Consider the following 10,000-nt stretch of genomic DNA (forward strand, 5'->3'; position numbering starts at 1 on the left):
AACTGCACTGCAGGTTATCTGACCCATCACAAAACTGCATGGGTGATGGGTGAGTTGTAAAGAAGGAAGAACTATGTTCAGGCTTGGGAGCAAACAGGAGGAAGGCACTGCTGACAAGCACGGAGAACAAAAGCAGAAAGACAATGACCAGTTTGTTAGACAGCTCCTTTGCATGACTGAAAATGTTGCCACTAGCACAACCCTCTTGGATCTCCCTGAGTTTTTACTGTTACTGGTAGCGCCTCCTGATGATTGTAATGGTTCTATATATCATGCCAAAAAGCCTTGGCTTATTCTTTCAGATCTGCTCACTATACTCCTTTTTTTTTCCACAGCAAACATTCCTAAAGGTTTTCACCTGACTTTTTTCATCCATGAAACTCTAGATAGATCATCATTTGGCTACGTAGATGGTTGCATTCCAGCCTCAGTTCATCTTTTCAAGATTCACAGTCTGCACTGTAACCATTCAGACTGCAACACTCAGGTTTACCACAACACAGGAGAGATCCACATCCTATCAATGCTAATATATTATTTTTTTCATATAGAGATGATCTTGATACGAAGAAATAGAAGCAGAATGTGTTTTCAAAAGTTTTTATTCAGTGACACTTTAGAAAATATCATTTGAATTGGGAAAAACAAAAACAAACAGAAAATATTCATCCTTGTAATTTATTAATATTTTCAGTTTAAAAAGCGAGGAAATTGGCTTCAGACCAGTAGCTGTGTTTTCTCACCTATGTCATTCCACAGACTGAACCTGGAAAAAGATTAGAGAAAGAATAATTTTAGGAATGATCTGTGTTTAGCTGTGACAGAGAATGTCAATGGTTGTTCCATCCATGAAACGTGCTTGAGGGACGTGGGCAACTATATTTTTAAAGAATGATCTGGAGGTACTTAGTATTTTTAAAAATAAATAAATAAATAATAAAGGAAAAGAAAGACTGAGCAGCTGTCATAGACTCCGAGTGAAGAATTTTAGAAAAAAATCTACGATCCTCATTTTATAGTTATCTGAAAACTTGTTAAAGGATAGATAAAAGAGTTTCATTAATATGATCATAAGCTTATATTATTAATATTGCTGGTTATATCATTGCAGAAATTATTTGCCTTCCTACGTTTTTTAGCAGTAGTTAAAAAAATGAATTATAAAATGAAGTTGGTCATTGCCTTTTTTTAAGAATATTTCAGAATTATGTTAAAATTATGTTAATATGATTCTGAAGAAACAATTTCTTAATGTTATACTTGGTGTTGTTCTGTAGTATGTGTAGGACTTTAGTTTACCTAGTCCTTCATTGCTACAAGGATTTAGGAAGATTAAAACATCTCCATCTCTTGTTGTTCCTTGGAGTTAGGACCAGTAGGCCTGAAATACCAGACTGTGCAGCACCCTCAGTGCAGCCAGTAGTCAAGGGTAGGCTCTACTTGTTCATCTACATCACCTATCTGAAAAGTAAACTCTGTCTGGAAAAGAAGAGGTCATGCTGTCTTCTAGAATGTGAAGAAATGGGTTGGAAGTGCCCAGGATGCTATTCAATATCATTTAAAATAATCCAGGAAAATAAATTCCCTTTTTGTCTCAAATTGATAAATGAGGATATCTTATCTGCTGTAATGCCAGCTTGGGTGTTTGAACAACCTTGCGCATGTGAGTTACCTCCTCTGCTGTAGTCAGGCACAAGTGTGGCATCACAGTACAAAAAAAAAAAGGAATAAAATTGTACAGCTGACAATCCCAAATGCCATTTAACAGATTAGCCAAATAAAATATAGGAACTGTTTCATTTGTTGTCAGCTGATTACAGTATTTTCAGCTAGGATCAAATTTTCAAGCCAAATTTTCCAACTGTCAGTATCCTTAGGAAAACAGAGATATCTTCTGTATATATGAGTGATATATCACATTAAACATATAGTGGTAGCTGCAAAGAAAATCTGATAAAAGTCAGTAATAAACTAAAAGTTTTACTAAAAAGCTCATTAAAATGCATATTGCAAAACAAGCAATACACATTCCATTTAAAATGATTCATTTGAATAACTGTAGAAATAGTTGAGAATAAATAAAAACAGGGTAAAAGAGGATTTTGCTATCATCTCAAATACTTCACCTAGCTATTAATCTAAAATTGAGTATACTTTTAGACAATAGATAACAACAGAAATACTTATATCATGTGTTTATGTTAATATTATGGATTTATGCAATATGTTTTATATATATGTATACACACTGTGGATATGTATAATATATAAAATATAAATACATATTTAATATTAAATTTAATATTAAATTTAATTCAGTAGATGCCACTACATATGGTGCAACTACTGATAAATAGTTAAACCTCTAAAATATAAAATGCAGAGGGTATTTTGACCGTGTCTTTAATTTTTTTCATTGCATCACAGTAAATAATTCCAGTCCTTTTCCATTACTTTTTTTTTTTTTTCCCTTGGAAGAAGTCTGTCTCTCACAGAACAAAGAAAATGATAGATGTGAGCTTCTATGATTGCTGAGAAGGCAGAAACAGTAATGACACTCAGAAAATTCAGTTCAGAAATCATATCTAGTACATTAGAAGCTTTCAAGTTTCCAAACAGAGATCTATGTGTGAAATTCTGGCTTTCCCTAGATTCTTGGTTTGTTTTTAAAGCAAGTTAAATAAAACACATCAAATGAGCACTTTTGTACCTAAATTATATGCCATGTAGATTGATTTAATTTCTACCTTTTTTTGTGATTTTATTTTTTGATGCAGAACAGACATACAGAGTATCAGATAAGGATCACACGTCTTTGTTACTAATGCAGTATGTAAGAGGCAGTACATACTACCACCTGAATGCCTAAGAAATACAGGATTTGAAGGTTAATTGACTCACTGACACCTGAGATTGGATTTGTCCCAAACTTTTCATAAGTACAGAGACTTTTGTATAGATACATGTGCGAGTCTGTATGTCTGTGACCTAATTCTGACTTTCCTCCACCTTCAGCTCAGAGGAAAGCCACTCTGAATGAGTTGTGACAAAAATACGGCAGAGAGAGAGTTTGCAGTGAAAAGAAGAGTTTCTTTAAAAATGAGGTGCATTCTTTAATTTTTTTATTATTTTTCTATTTTTTGCTTAAAGCATATGTAGAGAGTTCTAGTTTTAGTTAAAATTTGAAATGAAATTTAAAACAGTTGTAATTTCTATAATTTCTGCTTACATTGGCAAGAAATAAAGGATTCAGGTATATTAAATGTGTTCCATTTGTCCACAGAAATTCAAAATTTGCCAGAGATGTGGCAAGCATTCTGATCACTTCTTGCTTGAGTTTTAAACACTTCTTGGTGTTTCAGTTTATAGTGTTGGAAAGGTACACAATGTGGTCCTTTAATATCAATCAGCCTACAGTGGGCAGCAAGAACCCAATGTCCCAGCATCTTTCTCAATTACCCTTACTGGCATCCATCTCTCTGTTTAAGATCACTCAATTTATTTTTCCTAGTTACAACCATCTGCAATCAGTGGAAAGAATAGGTCAAAAGGAGACATTCTATGCAAAAGAAATAACTACATATATATTCTGTAATTGTTTAAACAGTGTCCAGAGCTTGACAGATATACTGAAGTTATTTTTTGCTAGCTTTGGTTTATAGTTGTGATTTTCTTTTATAATGCTTATGAATGTGATCACTGTAGAATTTTTTGTGCTTCTATTTAAATCACACTGACTTAATTAAAAACAATTTTGAATTTGAGATTTTTTTATTATTTTCTTTTTACTCCAGTAACATATACTGTAACCATTATTTCCTGCTCCTTTGCTTTTAAAAATTTGGCAAAGCACTTTTTTATATATGTTTACATGGTTGTACTTTGCCCCATATTTTGAAAGTAGTTTTATTTCTGTTTCCTATTCATTTTAGATATCTCTGTAATGGAAACATGAAACGATAGTTTGGGCTTGTTGTTGTTACTTTGGTTTGGGGTTTGTTTTGTTTGTTTGTTTTTTAAATCTTGTGTTTAAGTCAAAAGATAAAAATCTGATATTTGTCTTCTATTTCTATAGTAGGGCTGATTCAAGCTGTGAAATTCTTACTGAAATTAGAATATACTTTCAATAAGAAAAAAAGGAATACTAACTATTAAATGTGGTCTATTTAGATTAGCTCAGGCATTTTGTACATGAGGTTATAATTGGTGACCAACTGCTTGTTCAACTATACTCATGAAAGACAGCTAAAATCTTGACAGTAGTGTTTGATCTAGCTAAAGGTTAACATATCACAGCTAGTTATGAATGGTTTCTCTACTATGACTCACTTTTTAAGTAATGTTGCAGAGGACTCATTTTTTTGCTGCATGTCAACATATTCTCCAAAATTATTTTTTTATCATTTTTTATTGTTTGTTTAATTTTCATTTTCATTTGAATTAAAGAGAAAACATTTGGTTTTCATAGCAGTGTATGCAAATGTTTTGAATCAGTGTGATTTGACCTTCTGTAGTTTACAAGCTGTGCTGGCAAAGCCTGGCTTTCTTTCAGCTACAACAACTGATATATTGCATTGTCTGTGGTTTCTTGTTCTGACTCTGAAGCCAATGAGGTTTTTTCCAAATTGTTGCAAAGTTATTTGGGGGATTTCGCAACATTTTCATCTTGCAATCTCAACTACTACTTGCATCAAAGTCGTTAATTTCTCAAAAAGATTTCTACCCTGCTCATACAGCTTACTGTATGTGCTAACAACTACTCTGAATTAATTTCCTAAAATGTAACACTTGCTATATATTTAGATTTCTTCTTATCAGGTAGCTATGGATGCATATATAGAGTAGCCTCGTATTTACAGGGAGAAGGAAAATTATCTACTGGTAACTTTGTGAGTAGGCATTTCACAGCTAGAGCTGAAAGGCCTAGATGGTATAAAAGCACTCTTCGGGGTAAAGTTGATGAATTGTAGTAATCCTGACTGGTGTCAGGACAAAGGAGTCCCTCTAATTGAGCATGGCTGGAGAATCAGTAAGGGGTAGTATTAGTTAACTGGCCTAAAATGAAACTTTCAATAGACCATCCCTCCCCCTCACAAAGAAAATGAATTGGAGCATTAAAGCCACCCCCCTACATCATCTCTTATCATAGACCTCCGTCTCTTGCTTATATACAATATCGGCTGCTCCATAGGCTCTGGTGCCAACACTGCTGTTTCCTCCATTACACTGTGCTATGCAAAATTAACTGTTCTTGTAAATGGAAGCAACTTTGACAGCAATGCAGCTTTACCTCTTTGAACCTCTGGAGAACCATATGAATAATATTCATCAGTTGCTGAAGAGAATGAGAGAGACATCTGGATTATTTTTATGAATACCAACTGTGGTTCTGGAGTTTATTTTGTTGATCATATCCTGCCTGACTGGGTAATTCCAAGAAAACTTATAAAGAATATTTTAAAAAGACAAACAATTGTGCATAAATTTAATAATTATGTACATTATGAAGAATCCTTGTAGAGACACTAGAGAACCTGAAAACTCTGTACCTGACTATTCTACCTAACAGAAACCAGACAAGGCTAACTAACAAGATTTATTCTTGCCATACCAAAACTGGGATCAAGTCTATCTGTTAAGGACTCTAAGAAATGATAGAGGTAGCAGCAGCTGAAATAAACTGCCACAGAAATACATGTATTTGGTTCCACAAAAGCTGTTGATAATTCACACCAATGAGTAATGTAAGCAAGCTGAATGGAATTAGCTGTGCTATACAAATAATAATAATAAAACTGTGGTTAAATAGTAAAGGCATAAATCTTTTGCTGTTTCATTCACTTTCTATGATTGCTAGGTAGCAATTGAGCAAATAAATAATGCTTTGTTTTAGGAAGTTACTGTGAGTCACTGGAATCTTCCTAGAAAAGTAACTTGAATTCCAAAAACCATATTTTGTACGTCTTGCATCCACTTGTTAGTGTTCTGATTCCTTTCAAGAATATTATGCCAGCACAGAGTACCAGACGTCCTGGCATTCTGTACTTTTCTCTGAGTGTAAAAAATAGCCATGGCTTAAGTCCTGAGCAGGTGTATCTCCTAATTATATGGTGTTTGCTCCAAAATGAGTTTTTGACAAGAGTGGTGCCAGAACTATGCCAAATCATTTCATTCTGCCAATGTCTTTATCTTCTGACAGTAATTTCATTTGATGTAACTATTAAAAGATGAAATTAAAAGTATACAAGATGTATTATGGAAAATCTATTCATAGTGGGCAGGTATATGAGAACTCATACCTGAAAAGGAGCATCTCTTACTGTATCTGAAGTTAAATCCATGAGAAAATAAGATTTGTTTTTTCCTTTTGAATCCCTGATATGCTTTCTGGAAGCACAGCTTTCTTGCTAGCATCTGAAAGTCTGAAAGAGGTCTCTGAGAGCAAAACATAAAAATTAACTTGCAGTGTATAAGAAGAAGTGGATGTGAAATGTGTCTTTTAAATATTAGCAGAAGTAGTTGCTTGAATCATTCTGGAAGCCTTTTGTGGAATAACAGTCATGGAGATTTTTAATGATTTTCCACCAGATATTAGAAATTTAACTGAATGGGAATGACATAAGCATTGTAAAGCTCTTAGCCGCATAGATGCTTACTATAATATTGCCACTATGATGCAGATAAATTTCTGTGTCCTTAGAAGAATGAAACAATAGTCAAAGTGGGAGCTGTACATAAAAATATATTTTTAGTAGCTATCTGAATGTAAAGTCATATATAAAAAAATTTCCTTCTCAGAAAGCACCTAGGGCTGCTAGCATAACATGGTTAGGAATCTCAGAGTCTGAACCCAGAAATACTATCTTTGAGTAGCTGAATTTCAGATTTTCTGGTGAAAGATGCACAGGAAGTTAATATTTAAATATCTATTCTCAAAGGAATATTAGTGCCCTTTCTAAGTGAACTAGCTACAAAGTCTTTTCCTCCAGTACTCCAACCTGCTTTACCTGTAAACTTAAGTTTCTCGTGGGGTAGCTGTTGGCAAGACCATTATGCCATTTAGTCTTGCAAAATGGAGCCTGTATTAATTTTTTTTTTTCTCAGATAGTGCATAAGAAAGATGTAAGCCTGAAACCCAGACAAATGACCATGAAATACATGGTTAACATGAATTATTCTTAATTTGTAGTGAACTACTATAGTCTTTACTTTCAGCAACTGCTGAAGAATTAATACATAACCTTGTTATTTCTCCACTAATATAACTGGTACTATACTTCAGACTGACTGAAGTATTAGCTATGACTTATCAACCAAATTTGCAATATTATTTAATGTACACAAACTACTATCCTGACTACTTGTGAAATTTATATATCCCTGAGTGCTCTGAGAAGCTACCAAATTGTCTTTGTTTTTATTCTAAAAATAACTAAAAATACCTCATTGCTTCTACCCGTCCCAAATCTTCTGTTTCTGAAGAGGTGTTTATCTCTACTAGTATACACTACATTCCTGTACAATATCTTTACTCTAGAAACTTCTGAAACTTCATCACTCTTAATATCCCCAAATATTCCATAAAGCATTTTCTTTCTTCTGTCCTCTCCTTCTGTATTCATTGCTTCAGACTTTGGCATATAGAGAAGGCAATCATCCGACTTCTTCCATGTATGGAGATATTGTAAGGAGATGTATGACCCCTTCATAAAAATTGTCAAACAATTCCACTGACACCTTATGTTGTTACAATAAAAATAACAGTACTCATTTTTGTTCTTAGATCCAACTTGGGGGTCTGAGGGCTTTGGTTTAGTTTTAGTTTTTTTGTTTACTTGCTTTTGTTTCACAGTTTTGCTTTTGTTGTTTTATTTTGTTTGATGAGTTTCTTGTTTCTTTTATTTTGTTTTAAGTTTAAAGATCTACCCTTACTACATCATATTACACAATCCTGATAATGGAGCTTGAGCAAAGGAAATATATTTTACCTTGAAGAGGAAGACCTTTAACCTTTCCTGTCTGCCAGGAAAAGCCAAGTATTAATGAGAGAAAGGAGATTAGAAGGCTGGTGTGAAAGAAGTTCTAAGGCCTGGAGATCTAGAGCAACATCTGGGAAACCATAGAATTTACTGCTCCCTTACGGGGTACACTTTCCACAGTATTTTACAGGTCCTCCAGGCAGTAGCTAGCCAGATGGAGACATCTTCTGCTTTGTACCTACCGGATCCTTGAAACTTTTAATGTGGGGATCGTTCCTATGGCTCCAACAATCTCCAACAGCCAATTCAAAAGGAGATCTTTAGTGATCATTCTTATTTAAGAATGATAACAACAACTCTACTAACCCATAACCATCCACAGAATCTGCTTCATAGAACCATGGAATCATAGAATGGTCTGGGTTGAAAAGGTTTCAACCCCCTTGCTCTGCGCAGGATTGCCAGTCAGTAGACTAGGCTGCCCAGAGTCACATCCAGCCTCGCCTTGAATGCCTCCAGGGATGGGACATCCACAACCTCCTTAGGCAACCTGTTCCAGTGCATCATCACCTTCTGTGTGAAAAACTTTCTCCTAATATCTAACCTAAAGCTCACCTGTCTCAGTTTAAAATCATTCCTCCTTATCCTATCACTATCACCCATGTAAACAGCCACTACCCCTCCCATCCATATGCTCCCTTCAGGTACTGGAAGGTCATAATGAGGTCTACCTGGAGATTGCTCTTTTCCAAGCTAAACAAGTGGAGTTCCTTCAACCTTTCCTCACAGGAGAGGTGCTGCAGCCCTCTGATCATCTTAGTGGCCCACCTCTGGACCTATTCCAAGAACTCCACATGCTTCCTGTACTGGGGGCCTAGAAGCAGTTCATTCAGAAACTGCTTCATTCAGAACCCGAGTTTAAGGGGTAAGTGCTACTTCAAATGACTCTGATTTCAATAGATGGACTATAGAGCCTCTGAAAGGAACAATTCCCCACAACAACATATGAGTGCAGAAATGAGGCTGGCTTGTGAATGAACCACATAACTGTAGCGATGAGTTGATGAACAGACTGGTGAACTGAATGATGAAGTCTTGCTCATGAAAGATTTTTGACAAGATTTTGGACCAGAAATTACAGGAACTTGGCACGTGTCAGATGCACAGATGAGTGCCTTGTAAAAACATGCATGATCGTTGATTACTGTGTGAGTTTAGACTCTAAATCACTAAGCTACTTAGTACTTGATAAGCACTATACTGCATTTAACCTCTTTTTGGTCTTGAACCCTTCATACTTGATGCTAGAGAAATCAAAATGTCTGACTGTGATTTTGGATTCATCTCAGAAGCACAGTCAGGTATTGTGTATTAAATCTAAGTACCACATAATGCAAGGCTTCTCTCAACAAAGTAGGAATTTCTGATTCTTTTATCCAAAAAGCATACAGTGGAAATGAAATTTATTTATCCCTGTTCTTTATCATAGAAGAATATGGAGTACTAAATTAAAGAAGCTGCTGGAAAATTAAGGAAAAAAAAGAAAAAAAGATGTTTCTGAGTACAACACATAATTTGTGGAACACTTCACTGTATGCTGTAAATGTTTTGAAATGTCATGTGCCAAAAAATGAATATAAATAATTTTTATTCAAGAAGCCTTAATTGTTTGCTAGAGATGGGACAAATATGGGAAACAGTATTATGTGCTTGCCTGGTTCTTATCCTTTTCCCTGGCATATATAATAGGACATTTTCAGAGACAGAATACAAGACTAGCTAGACCTTTGTTTTGAATTATTATGGCTGTTCTTATTCTCTTATGATTTTAAGCCACATGCTGTTCTACAAAATCCCAAACTGCAATAGTAGCTCCAGCATTGGTCTAAGTGATTACACAGGTGGTACTTCAGCAGACAATAGTATGGGAACAATATTATGGGAGTGTCAAATTTGTGCTGGGAACAACTGTGCTGGGATCATCAAACCCAGAAGTTTATAATACACTACTAGGATTCAGT

The 10,000-nt window shown here is 34.9% G+C and overlaps 1 long non-coding RNA gene across 1 annotated transcript in view; it reads right to left on the reverse strand.

Moving 5' to 3' along the window:
* Positions 1–374: 374 nt before the first annotated feature.
* LOC107310324 overlaps positions 375–10,000 on the reverse strand; it is a 79,351-nt gene continuing 69,725 nt past the window's right edge. The window contains exon 3 of the long non-coding RNA XR_004306254.1: positions 375–766. This is a non-coding gene — a long non-coding RNA (uncharacterized LOC107310324). The remainder of the gene's footprint in view (positions 767–10,000) is intronic.

This window comes from Coturnix japonica, chromosome 2 (assembly GCF_001577835.2).
Source record: "Coturnix japonica isolate 7356 chromosome 2, Coturnix japonica 2.1, whole genome shotgun sequence".
Classification (NCBI taxonomy): Eukaryota; Metazoa; Chordata; class Aves; order Galliformes; family Phasianidae; genus Coturnix; species Coturnix japonica.